The sequence below is a fragment of the Thermobia domestica genome, chromosome 10 (genome assembly GCF_964235325.1).
Source record: "Thermobia domestica chromosome 10, izTheDome1.hap1.1, whole genome shotgun sequence".
Classification (NCBI taxonomy): Eukaryota; Metazoa; Arthropoda; class Insecta; order Zygentoma; family Lepismatidae; genus Thermobia; species Thermobia domestica.
The window spans coordinates 98,283,714-98,297,341 of NC_137463.1; the positions used below are offsets into that span (position 1 = coordinate 98,283,714).

At 36.2% G+C, this 13,628-nt stretch overlaps 1 long non-coding RNA gene across 1 annotated transcript in view; it reads left to right on the top strand.

Annotated features, from left to right (window-relative positions):
• The first annotated feature begins 329 nt into the window (after window positions 1-329).
• LOC145662599 (uncharacterized) overlaps window positions 330-13,628 on the top strand; it is a 160,829-nt gene continuing 147,530 nt past the window's right edge. Inside the window, exon 1 of the long non-coding RNA XR_014127067.1 lies at window positions 330-531. This is a non-coding gene — a long non-coding RNA (uncharacterized LOC145662599). The remainder of the gene's footprint in view (window positions 532-13,628) is intronic.

Genomic DNA, 13,628 nt, shown 5'->3' on the forward strand with positions numbered 1-13,628 from the left:
TAACAAATCAATGATGAGTTTCTTTGGTAATGAATCTAAAATGTATACTTAAAATAGGGATTGTTGGTATAAGAGATAGACTGATACTTTGATTTTATTTGTTTAACTTATAAACAAGGAGTATGCATATATGTGTTGGTGCGAAGTGTTAATAAAGGATTGATCTAAGAAACTGAAATTCTAACGTATTTTATCATATAAATTAACATAGTATATATACATTCAATAGAAAAAAAAAGTAACAACCTAAAACTTCCTCAGATCCTAAAAATCAAGAAGAAACATTTTAACATTAACAACTAAAGCTTCAATTAAAGGATATTGGCGATCTAGAACAAAGATCTACGCCAAAAAGAAGAAACCTCAAGAGAGCTCAAAATGAATGAACAAACTATTTTATTTCTTCACATTGGATGACAAGAGTGCTGTCAATCGAATGACGTCCTAGAAAAGTGAATGTAACTGTGTAGAAAACCCCGGGTATTTGGAGCTCCAGAAAAGAAAGGTGAAGGAAGAAAGGGTTTACCTTTGGTAAGAAAATTTTATGTTGTTATTCTTTTCCATTACTTCGTAGATTTCTTTTGAAAATCATACAGGGTTAGCCCAAATGATTCATTAGGTTCAATCAAGGCCCTTGGGCCGGGCTCTACCCTACGTGCATGTGGAGCAGCAAAGCCTGTCATAACTATATTATTCAAAATAAATATTTCTTGTTGGAAACAAACTTATCAATGATGGTAGTTAAATTTACTAAGCTGACCTATTTGAATAGTACATTCATATATCGTGTTTGAGTCGCATTCTTTTGAGGTCACATGGACAGTGCTAAAGCAAATGGTCAGACAAATCCCAACATGAATCGCTTGATTGTTATCAAATACAAGAACACAATTCTCGAACAGTAGCGAACACCTGTTCCATTTAGTTAGTTATCACAATTTTGATATGAAAACTGGTTTTGCCTTCATCATAAATAAGTTCCATATCATTGAAGGTGGGAACAAGTTTATATATATAATTTTTTAACATATGTAGAACTAAAATCAAGAAATAAGGATAAAAGAGCTAGTTACACTGGAATTGCAAATTGATATATTGAGATTGAAGCTCGATATTGAATTTTATAAAAAGGATTACCATCTTTTCTCTGCAGGTGTGTTTGCTTTATGTCTAACATAATCGATTATTGGTTAGAGAAAAAACGGACATAATGAGATTGTATTGTAGTGTTTAGGCCTTTCTGAGTGTGAGTGCACTTCCCCTTCTTCCCCTCGTTGTTCATGATGGTGTAGCTTACTTAAAATCGAGTCTTTTAAGATTTGTGTTTTCTGGAGAAAGAGGTTGGAAAATGATATCATTGCAAGGGGGCAAATTGCCTAGGGCCGGCCCTGCAAGGGAACCCACGTCGCCAGATCTCACACCATGTATTTTTTTTTTTCTGTGGGGTTATATTAAGGACAAAGTTTATGTACCCCCAATGTCAACAACGCTGCATGAACTACAGGACTGCTGCTGTGACGGACATAAACGAAAACATATTAGTGAACGCATGAAGGAACTGGATATGTACCGGGAGACCAAGGGCGCACACATTGAACATTTGTAGAATATACCAGAAACTTGGTGAGTGTACGTATCTGTTCATGAATAACCCGTCTTTGCACGTCGTATATTTGTAAATAAAAAGGGGTTTGTAACCCGATGAATCATTTAGGCTAGAACTGTATATTAAAAAAAAAAAAAAAGTAAAATATTTTAGTTTAACGTCCAACGGTTATGCCTTTAAGGCTAAGGAAGACGGATAATTAAGGCAATTGAATGATGACGAAATAATTAGTAGAATGAGAATGTGAGAGGAAACGGGAGTACCCGAGACACAATGTTGTCCATCACAAGCTTACTTGGCCGGGGATCGAACCACAGACTCCACACACTAGAGGCAAACGCTCTACCGTTGTGTCACTCTTATACATTGAGAAAAGAAAAAGGACTATGTTTTTGTTGCTATAGAATTTATCAAAACCATTGAATTTAACGTTAGATTTTATTCATATTTATGTCCTAGCAGAATTTGTCTATAATTCCAGTACAGAAGAAGTGCTTTGGATTATAATGTAATGAGTTTGTGTCAGGTGGTGCAATGAGATCACAGAGAATAGTGAAATCTTTTAGTTTAACGTCCTTTAGACTAACTGTAAGAGAGATGAATGACGATAAAAGGATTGGTGGAATGAGCTAGTGGGAGGAAACGGGAGAACCCCGAGAAAATCCACGGACACGATGTTGTCCACCACAAACTTATTTGGCTGGGGATTGAACGAGGGACCCCAGGGGCCTTTACCTCTGGAACACTCTACCACTGACCAACTATGCCTCCACAGAGAATAATGAGAATGAATATTAAGCGTGCTTGTAAAGTCACTGTCAATATATAAAAGTGAAATCCATATTGTAATTATGTCTTTTGTCACGACAAGCAACTGTACTATTTGAAACCTGAAACGTGAATTTTTGAACATAGCATGTGGATCGACATGGAGTTTTGTAATTTCACTTTAAGTGAAATAATATCCTAAGGAGAGATTTTTTTTTTTTTTTTTTTTTTTTTTTTTTGTCAAGGATATGCATCTCACAAACCCTTTTAGCTAGAGAGATGAAACTTGGTATATAAACTCGTCATTAAAAGTAAGCGAACACTTGCTTCAGTGTTTTCGAAAATTCCTCTTCTAAACGATAAAAAGGAGAATTTCTATAATATTCTACTAGTTCTAGAAAAAAGCAAAACTGTTTTATCCCCGTGCAGAAACTTTTGTTTGAGCTGCTGTTAGCAACACATGTAGAGGGTAGGTAGAGCTATACAACTCGGATGGCGGCGCTAGTGTAGGTGCTGTAGTGATAGTAGTGGAGTGTGTTGAATATAGGTTGTCAAATCACACCGCTCTAAAAGGGCTGTTTTCCAGGGTAGATAATATGCATTGATAAAGATCGAAGTGACTCGTGGAAAAAACGCCAAGGAATGTCACTCTGGCCTACCTGAAGCATGCGGTAATGACGCACTGCCGTATCGGACTGTGGCGCATTGGGTTGCAACGTTTCGTGCAGGACGTGATAGTGTGCAACAGGAACCGGGTGGACAGGGAGTAATCTACACCCCCCGAACACCCCCTAACACCCCTCCAAATTTCTTTACACACACCCCTGGATGGAAAAGGAATACTCCCCCAAATCCAATTGTATCAATCAGTATCATATAGGTTATTTATTACATCAAGTTAAAAAAGGTTTAGCGTTTAGAAAAGAAGGCAATATTCTTATTTATATAGTTCACTTCAAAATACGAAGCGACTTCGTTCTCATAAACGGCTTCGAGAACCACATGACCTCATTTGTTTCGGGCAGTGTTTTGATCGAAACAATTGACAAAACAGACCACTGATACCTACCCTCCTGGGCTCCGCGGTCGTTTCCGAGAAAAGAGATTGATGGACAGATGCAGATGACTGAAATTGACAACGTCTTGAGCGGTCATTCACCTACCTCCTCCTCAATAAGGCAAGATGTGACAATATAGTAATAAGCCTATACCAGATTCAGTTGGTAAGTGCTACTCTGCAACAGGCTCGCAATCAGAGGGGGCTAGGGAAAGCCTGACCCTCCCTAAATTTTTCATGTCCCCTCCAGACCTCAATACAAAATGCACAATTTAGATATTTGTAAGAGAATTTTTAATGACTTGGCCCCTCCCAACATATTCATGCTTCCCCCCCCCCAAAGCTCTGTGGCTGGTTTCGAGCCTGCTCTGCAAGTGGTGTATCAACGGACGGACGTTAGAAGGGTGTAGTCAAAATGTTTTTAGAAATGAAGTGATCGATTGAAGTAAGAATTATATAGCTATATTTTAGACTGAGTCTAGTGTTACGCAGGAACGCCTTTGGCGCTAGCTTAATTATTTGTAAAGTATATTTTTATTCACGTAAATTCATTGAGTGGAACAGGGCTCATAGCGAGTCACTTTTTTTACTAAAATTTACTTTTTTCAAGTTGGTCACTAAAAGTTTTTTTTTCTTTCAAATTTGTCACTAAAAGTTACTTTTTTGAGAGGTAAAGTGACTTTTTCGTGTGATTTATGTTTTGCATTGGCAGTTTTCTAAGAAAAATATAAAAACAAATGGAAAAAGGCAGAAAGTTGTTACTCATTACTCTTCTGAAAGCTTTAGTATGTGAAACAGTCAGCTTCATTCTCACTTCAGCTTTTATTCTTTCTAAAGCACAGTGGACGGTTGGTGTATGCTTAAGTTCTCAAGGTGGGGTTGAAAACCCTTCTGTGTCTATTCTTTCTTCTATCATAAATAATCTTTTAGTTTTCTCTCGTAATAGTTCATGCTCCGCTCAACGTTGTGTGTGTGTGTTTGTGTGGTTCATCATGTTCGTCTTGTGTTATGCTTTTTGTATGTTCTTCTTAAGAGTAGGTGATGAATTTTAATATTTCACGTTTTTGATAACTCTTAATGCGAAGTTAAATATAATGTCTGGGATGAAGAAATTCGGAAATAGGCCAGAACTGGTTCCACTTACTCAGAAGCTTTTTACATCTGCTAAGTCTGCTTACCGTAGCTACAAAGCATATTTTGAAAACTTAAGAAAGGATGAATCTCAAAAAGAAGTAAAGAAGAAACAAAACAAAAAACAAATAGAGCGAGAAATTGACAAAGGAAAAAAGGTGCATGATAAGATTGTGTGTGCTTTTGTTCATTTTTTGGTCACTTTTCAACTATTTAAAGAGACCAGATCACTATGAGCCCTGGGATTATTAAAATTAGGGTATATTAAAGAAGACAAAACAGTAAGATACAAAATATTTGTAAATTGAAAAACTGGATTTCTGGAAAACAACTAAATCAATGAATAATTTCTTATGAAAGATATTCAGAGCGAATAACGTAGCCAGGAAGGGCAGGAACGGAGATTAAGAGATTAAATAATATTACAACAATTAACGTTAACTACAGAGTTAGAATATTAAAATAATGAAATTGGAACTATGTACAGTATTAATTACTAAACGAATGTGATTTCAGCATGGGAGGAGGGAATTTTTTCTCAATTAATATTTTGGAAAAAAAATCACCCACTAAAACTTGCTGGGGGTGAATAAATTGAAATAATAGCAGAATTTTGCAAAATAATTACAATAATTCGTATGTAATTCGTAATAATTCGTATGTATTCAATTCACATGTAGGGGAATTATTGGGTAAAATAGTAGAGGTTCATTCCCAATACAGTGAAACCTCTCTTAACGGGCATCTCTCAATAGTGGACACCTTCGTAAGAGGACAAACTTTCTTATTCTTCCATACCATAAATATGTATGGAGTGGTGTTATGAGAGAGAATCCTTCCTTTTAGGGACACCTCTCATTTACGGACAAATAATCGGTTCCACCGATGTCCGTTTTGAGAGGTTTCACTGTATTACTTAATTTAATAATAATAATAATAATAATAAATGCTCAAATGTATGAACTTACTTTATTGAACCTACCACTGCGAAGAGCTGATATTATTATTATTATTATTAGTAGTAGTAGTAGTAGTAGTGGTAGTAGTAGTAGTAGTAGTAGTAGTAGTAGTAGTAGTATTGTAATAGTTGCATAACAAAATATACTGTTTTCTTGTTTGAGTCTGTTTAAAAATTATATCACTATTCTGAGAGCACACCCCCCTTTTATTTTGAACACACTCCCAAGTAAAAATTTCTGGCGTACTTACTGCGGGTGGAGGTCGACATGGGGTCGACAATCGAGTTATTGAATTGATTCAATTTTTGCTGTATATGGACAGGAGGTAGACTGCCAGGGAATTGGCTAACGAGGTAGGAACATCCCACTACAGTGTTGAATGTGTTGCTCAATGTCCTTGGTTGCCGAAAAATTGCATCCCAGTGGGTACTGCATCACCTAACAGATGTTCAAAAATGTCATAGATATGCCCTCGCCGGTGATAATTTGCCATGTTACAGGCGGGAAGTGGCGTGTTTCTGGACAGGATCATCGCACTTGACGAAACATGGGCGTGCTCTTATAAGCCAGAACTTAAGCGCCAATCAAATAAATGGCGCCACCCATAATTTCCCCGACCCAAGAAGCTGCGTCAGAAACCGGGGAATGTGAAGGTGATGCTGATAGTGGCATACGATATACGTGGTGTCATATTACGACATGTAGTTCCTCCGAACCAGACCGTAAATGCAATGTACTACTTCAGGTTTCTAGAACAACATCTTCGTCCTGCACTGCGCAGGAACGACCCAACTACATAAGGCATCCACTCCTTGTTTTACATTAAAACACCTGCTGTCAGAACGCAGTTGCTGTGAGGAACGTGTTTGCATGATGGGGGTGGGAGGTTCTAGAGCACCTACCCTATTCACCCGACATGAGTCCACATGACTTTTATCTGTTTCCTACAATGAAGGAACCACTGCGAGGGATGCGTTTTCTCACCAGAGATGTCATATTTAGAGCTATAGAGCGCTCTCTTGCAGACATCCACAAAGAGGGCAAAAGCTGCTGGTATTCTGTTACTTTCCCACATCTGGCAACGGGTAAAACATGCTGCAAAGGATTACGTTGAAGGCCTGTAGAAGTCTCATGATTGTACAATACAAGGTTTACGAACGATTTATATGTTGCCACTTATTTCTTTCCAGCCCTCGTAATTTCCTATTTTGATTTTATAGAGATCTTGCCTAACGATTTGCATGAATTGCATAAATCCATCGGTTTGGATTGTGAGAAAAAGATTAGCCTTATTCCTGTTATAAAATATTATTGTTGACAATTGTGTGAGGGTTTACATAACTTCAGAGAAAATCAAACTTGCTTAAAAAGAAGGAAAACTTTCTACTTATCTTTCAAGTATTTTCAATACATCTTATTCTTCCAGTGGGAAGAACGGGCATTCTGCAAATTCACTGAAACATATGGGTGACACGGTGGCTCAGTGGTAGAGCGTTCACCTCCGGTGCTTGGGGTCCCTGGTTCGATCCCAGCTCGCGCCGTGTGGACTTTGTGGTGGACAAACACCGTGCTCGTGGGTTTTCTCGAGGTTCTCCCGTGTCCTCCCACTTTCTTCATTCCACCATTTCATTCATTTCTTATCTTCACCGTCTCCTTTAGCCTAACCGGCATAACCGTGGGACGTAAAACTTAAAGATTTCATTTCATTTTCTTCACTAAAACATATAAAAGCCTTTCCCGATTGGTGGTCTAAGAACTCTTAGGGGACCGTGGAACAAATTAAAAGGTTAGGTGTATATGCTGTTGAACTGTTGGGAACAATACTGGAAGTCATTTTCTATGAGTTGAATTAGGAGATCTGCGTCTTCCTAAAAATAATATAAAATAAATTTTCTAGTTTTACGTCCCATATTTATGCCCTTTAAGCTAAGTAAGATGAATGATTAATAAAATTAAATGGCTGAATGTGGGAGGAAATGGGAGAATCCTGAGAGAAAACCCAATCTCTTCGATTAAGGCAAAACGAGTTCCCTTGATCCTAGACTCTAGTCTACGGAAAAGAAGAAAAAGCCATGTATTGAGAGATCCAACGAGTATGAGGAGTAATTTTATTTCAGGCAGACAGGACCTTATTGGCTGGTGCGTTGTCCTGGTTCAGAATTCATCCATTTTTCCATAGTTGAGGCCTCTTTCTCCTCACCTTTTTTGCGACGTGGGTCAAAATCTGAACGCTGAAGTGTTGATTGACTATTTCTCCAGTACAGCCACTCAACAATTACAATTCCATGTTCGTCAAACAACACAAGCAGCATTGCCTGAAGTTTTGAGCGTAAATGCTTGTTTTTATCGATCTTGGGAAAGTAAGGCATTTCTACTCCATGGATTACTGCTTAGTCTCTAGGCTATAGGAAAATTATATATGTTTTGTCGAAGGTATTACAGATTCCAGCAAGCCTAGTTCCTTTTCGATGTATTGTAACATAGCCGCACACAATTCTTGAAGCGCTGTCTTTGTTTCTGCCAGATAGTTTTCGGCATAACCTTGGAACAGATTTTCCACATCTTTAATTCTTTTGCGATAATTCTCCGAACAAATTCCCTGTCCAAGTTCAATTAGTTCAGCCATTGCATCGTTAAGTTTTGATCATCTCGCATATCTGTTGATCTTTGTGTCAGTAACTGAAGATCATGGTTTACCTAAAATAAAGCATTGCCTTGAAGACTTTCTTTCCCTTCAGATAAACGTTTACGCTACTGAAAAACTTGTACTATGGACATACAAACCCCCTTCACACGTTCCGATCATCAGTTGGAATGTTTTAGTTGACAACTTTTCAACTTTCCCCCAAAAAATTATGTTAATCCTTTGTTTCACTTTCACACGCTCCATTTTCTGGCACAGCGTGATTATACATGTTGACGGAGTAACACCCTATTCGGAACTACCAAGATTGGGCGAGTTTAAACTTCATGCATTAGAGAAAGGATGGTGCTTCAACACATCATTAACCGATTTAGTGCATCTGCTTCCGTTTATGAAATATAAATTTAGTACTACTTCTATGTAAGTCACGCTTTGCATAAGGAATTACTTACCAGAAAATAGTGGAAACATGATCACAACACTGAAATCTGAATTAGAGATCTTTCGCTAAATTACTTCACCATATGGGGAAGAAGTTGAGAGAAAAGCAAGACATAAAGAACAGACAAATAGCTGAGAGGTATTCTGATGGTCGCCATATTGAAATGCAAGATCATGTGGTAGTGTTATCGTAGATGCACTTTGGTGAAGGAAGATAGTGGGACAAGTAGGAGTGCAGGAGAGCAAACGAAAGTATCGAAAATAAATAAAATGATGAAAATAGCAAGGAAAATATGAAAATGAGAAGGTTTTATCATCTTTATTTTTAGTTTATTTTTATTTTTCAATTAATGTTTGTAATTTATATTAAAAAAAGTACAAGATAAGATATACGGCAGTTCATTTCATACTTACACTTTCACATTGTAAAAGTAATAGCTTGTTAGTAAATCTGGAACAGTTGAGCCATTTAAAACTTTCATTTTATTTTTTACTTGCCAAAGATGAAAGCATTACAATTCTTGATACTATGACCGAAGAACATGTGCAAAGCTTGGAAAGTTGTTTAATATTTCTCTTTCACTTCTTCCTCTACCGTTGATGATGAGATATAATTATGCGCTATACAGTGGACAGATACAGCTAATTCCTCAATTTCTACACATCACTCATCATTGGAATTTTATTATATCACTAGTCTCAGGATATATTTACGTCCAAATGCAACTTTTCAAAATATCATAACACTACAGTTGCGATTTTAAATAAAATCGCAGTTGCTATAGAACATGTGCAAATCTTTTACATAAATTTCCAAAATGTATATATTTTTTTTTTAACTCAAATCTACTAAGTCATTTTTAAAATTTCTCTTACTCTTTTGAAACATTTATAATGAATAACAATAGTTATTTTATCTTTCTTTCACAAGTTTTTTTATTTGTTTGTTTGCTTAGAGTGCTGAACGTACAGTTTACTTTAAGATTAGAATTCATTGAGCTTCCACTGCGAATCGAATCCGGATCTCTCACAAAAAAAAAAAAAAAAAAAAAAAAAAAAAAAAAAAAAAAAAGCTGTTAAGCTAAGCAAAAGTTTTAGTATCAATATTGTGTACCAACTACCTTCTAGGTTTGAAGCAGGCAATAGATGATCTGATTTTGAATGACTTGGAACTGGGATGCACTGATATAATATGATCCTCAGGTAAACTGTTCGTTTTTAAGATTGTGGGATCATATTTAGCTAAGTGCAACATAAACTAAAAACTTCTATTACACTTCTCGCCATCTATTCTTTGGGTCTTCTAAATGCGATCTGAATAAATCAAAGAATTTCTTGAAACTCTTAATCAAATGTTGAACTTCAGAATTCTTTTACTTTTCAGAAATGATAAAATTCCTTCAACGTAATGCAACTACCGCGCATAACATATTCTATTTTCTTAATTCGTTTCCTTTCCTCTCTATTATTGGGTTGGAGCGATTGAAGTATATAAATGGCTTGCATATAGTATATTCTGTTGTATATCTTTTATAAAATAAATATTAAATTACCCAAAATTTTCTAAATAGTTTATTACAAAAATAAAGGGTGATTTTTATACCGTACACACGAAATATTACAAAGTAAAATTCTAACAAGTGAGAAAAGTGTATGTGAGTTGCAGAGATCTACTGAGAAAGGTCTCATGATACGCCGAAACAGTTTATTGTAAATTTTATCGTTCAGTTCGGTGGTTCCTATCATGTTTTTCTACAGGGTGATTTTTTTTTTAAACTTAAGGCTTTTATTTGGATCTAGAATTTCTAACTGAAGTCCGATTTTCATGCGGTTTGTGACAAATGATCAAAGATGGATGGGAGATTTATGGAACTATATTTACTAGTTTAAATTCATCCGCGCTAATATCGGGCCACTTCTCAAGAAAAACAGCGAATATTCGCCAGTGTATCTTACAGTCTGAATGAGGTGCGTTGCGGTGTGAAGAATTGAGTTTTCTTCGTTAGATGACAACATGGCCAAGGTCAATAATAAACAGGAAGCTGGGTCGTTGTATTAGGAATTGTGTTGTACAGTTCTGTGCTACTGTCTGAATATGATCAGGACATAGTGAGAATAGTGTGTTCTTTGGAGCAACATGAATTTATCGTTAAAAGTTTTTGGAGAACGAAATCTGTTGTTGCTACGTAAAGGGCACTCAGAAACAAATTTGTCTCACGTTCGGCTCTAAAGAGGAACATGATATGGTCGCTAGTGAATAAATTGGAAGAAACAGAATCGCTTCGGAGTGAGACAGGAAAGCATCGGACTCCACACGGGGTGGTTGTGGAAGATGTCAGCTATCGACTCGTTAGGTCGCCCAAGTAATCTCTTCGTCGTTTGTTTCACAAAACCGGCTATAGCTATTCAATATATGATTTATGGGTATTACCACTAACATTTACTTTCTATTCTCACTAATACTTAATTTGTATTCTGCAATTTCGCTCTAAAAATCCAAAACCTCATTCCATTGTAAGTTACACTTGCGAATATTTGCTGTTTTTCTTGAGACGTGGTCGATATTACCCCGGATGAATTTAAAACAATAAACATAGTCCCATAAATCTCCCATTCATCCTTGACAATTTGCCACAAACCCCATGAAAATCGGACTTCAATTAGAAATTTTAAACCCAAATGAAATCAGTAAGTTTTTTAAAAAAAATATCCTGTAGAAAAACATGATAGGAACCACCGAACTGAGGGATAAAATTTTACAAAAAAGCGCCCCGACTAAAATGTGTTAACTTTACTGTTTCGGCGCTCCATGACACCTTTCTCAGTAGATCTCTGCAACTTACGTGCACTTTTCTAACTTGTTTAAATTAGAAACTTAAAACCTACAAAAAACTTTTTTCTAACTTGTAAAACTAAGAATTATATTTTGCAATATTTCGTGTGCACGGTATAAAAAAATCAAATCAAATATATTTAAAAAAGTAAAAAAAAAAAATTAAAAAAACTTGTTAGTGTGGTCATGTAAATTTCTTGCACTAAAATCACCGTTCAAAAGTGTTATTACTGTGAAAAACTTCTTTCAATTGTTTGTGTTGCGTTTCCTTGTATATTGTTCAAGTTTTGGTATTTCTGGATTCTGAGGAGTATGTTTGGCTTACGAAATGCCTAATATAGATAATTTTCTCTTTTACTTCATCTGTATGTGAATATTGAACTTCATTTGAGTAATAAACACTATTACTTTCATTTTGAAATCCCACTAAAAGCTTCCCTTGTCCAGATTCAAACTTCGAATCCTTGTTCTGATGAAAAGTCATTCATACACAATTCTTTCAATGTGAGATGACGATCTATGTAACACTTTTGAACTATCCATTATTGTGTCTAAATACGGACGTTTCGAGATATCTGTCACAGCAGTATCTTAATTTCATGCGTCTCTAATGTGTTCCTTTAACTCAGTTTCTATGTTTCTTTTGGTCATTCTAATATAATATTCCCAACATTCACAATTTGCTTGATATACTCCTGAAAGAGTCCATTTATCAAAAAAAAAAAAAAAAAAAAAAAAAAAAAAAAAAAAAAAAAATGTGTACAGACTACAACTTTTCAAAACTTACCGACAACTTTATGCAAAAATTTTGCTGCAAAATCGAGACTCGTCACTCAACACGATCCTATCATTCATGAGGATTCCATGCTACCCGAGTGAGACACCACTCCATACACTGTCGTTTATGCACTGGTGTTATTGGAAAACTACACAGGGGGTATAAGGTGTTCTACAGAGTTTATTATTTTATTTGGATGGCAGTCATGACAGGTTACGTAATGCTTCACACACAATGCGACGATTCTCCCGTGTTGTGATCGGTGGTGATAGACCAGAACCTTCATGTCATGCTTGTTGTTTTCATGCATCCACTAGCTCCAACATCGGGCCACAGTTACAACAGAATGTTACACATGATTTTCAATCGCACGAAATATCCAACCGGACTCGTGGTGGCGCATTTCGAACGCTGTCAAATGCTGGTAATTCCGTCTAATGCGGCGACAAAGTATTATGTGTTTCTCGACTTTCTTGCACTGTGTTGTTCGTGTTGTTCCTGATTTTTGAATCTCTAATCATCTGCACATCCTCCATAGCGTTACAAATTTACTGAATCACAGTTGAGTTGGACGACTCCTTCCTGGCTTTTTTTTTTTTTTCAGTGAGTGTTATTGCTGGTGGTAAGGCAAGGCTCCAAAATTTTTACAATTTCCCTTATTTCTAAATCGTTGAATGGGATTGATTTTGAGCCTTTTCTGAGTGCATTCGATAGCAAGATTGACCGGAGTGGAATTATACACGTGCACGAAGTCCAACGTCGTTGACATTGACTAATGAGCAACTTCCTATTTTAACTTCAACACTGTTATTTATATTTGATTTCTTCCGTGTTTAAAAATAGGCCTATAATTGGATAACCACTTCGCTTTTCTATAAATGGAAGTTATAAAGTTCCTATCAGGAACTATGAATCATATAGGGACGCCTTCTTTATGCACTTTCGGTAAACCAAAGATTAGTAGCAGAAATGGGGGATGTGTTTTTAGACTTAGCTAGTTTTTCATCTATGACCTACTACGATTCATCCAATAAGTTATTGACTTTCCTTGAACTTCACTGAAAGAATAGGAATGTAGTTGTTTTTAATTTTAGTTCTTAATTTTTGCGTAATCCTATCTGTCTAAATTAGTAAACGTAACTTCTTTATCTGATTTTATGACCAGCACTCCATTGTGTCCAACCAATCTTTTAAACTCTGAAATTTCAATTTTCTTAATTTTGGCTGATGATGTTGATGCTCTTTTTTTGTTAGAAAATTTCGTATAACCTGCCTACAGTCTGCTGTCATACGAAATAGTGCAAGACAAAATTCTAAGAAATGAGCTGAATTACACGTGAGTTGCCAGGCTGCTGAGGAAGGTGTCAGGGAACACCGAAACAGTACAGTTAATAGTAAATTACTTTATTGT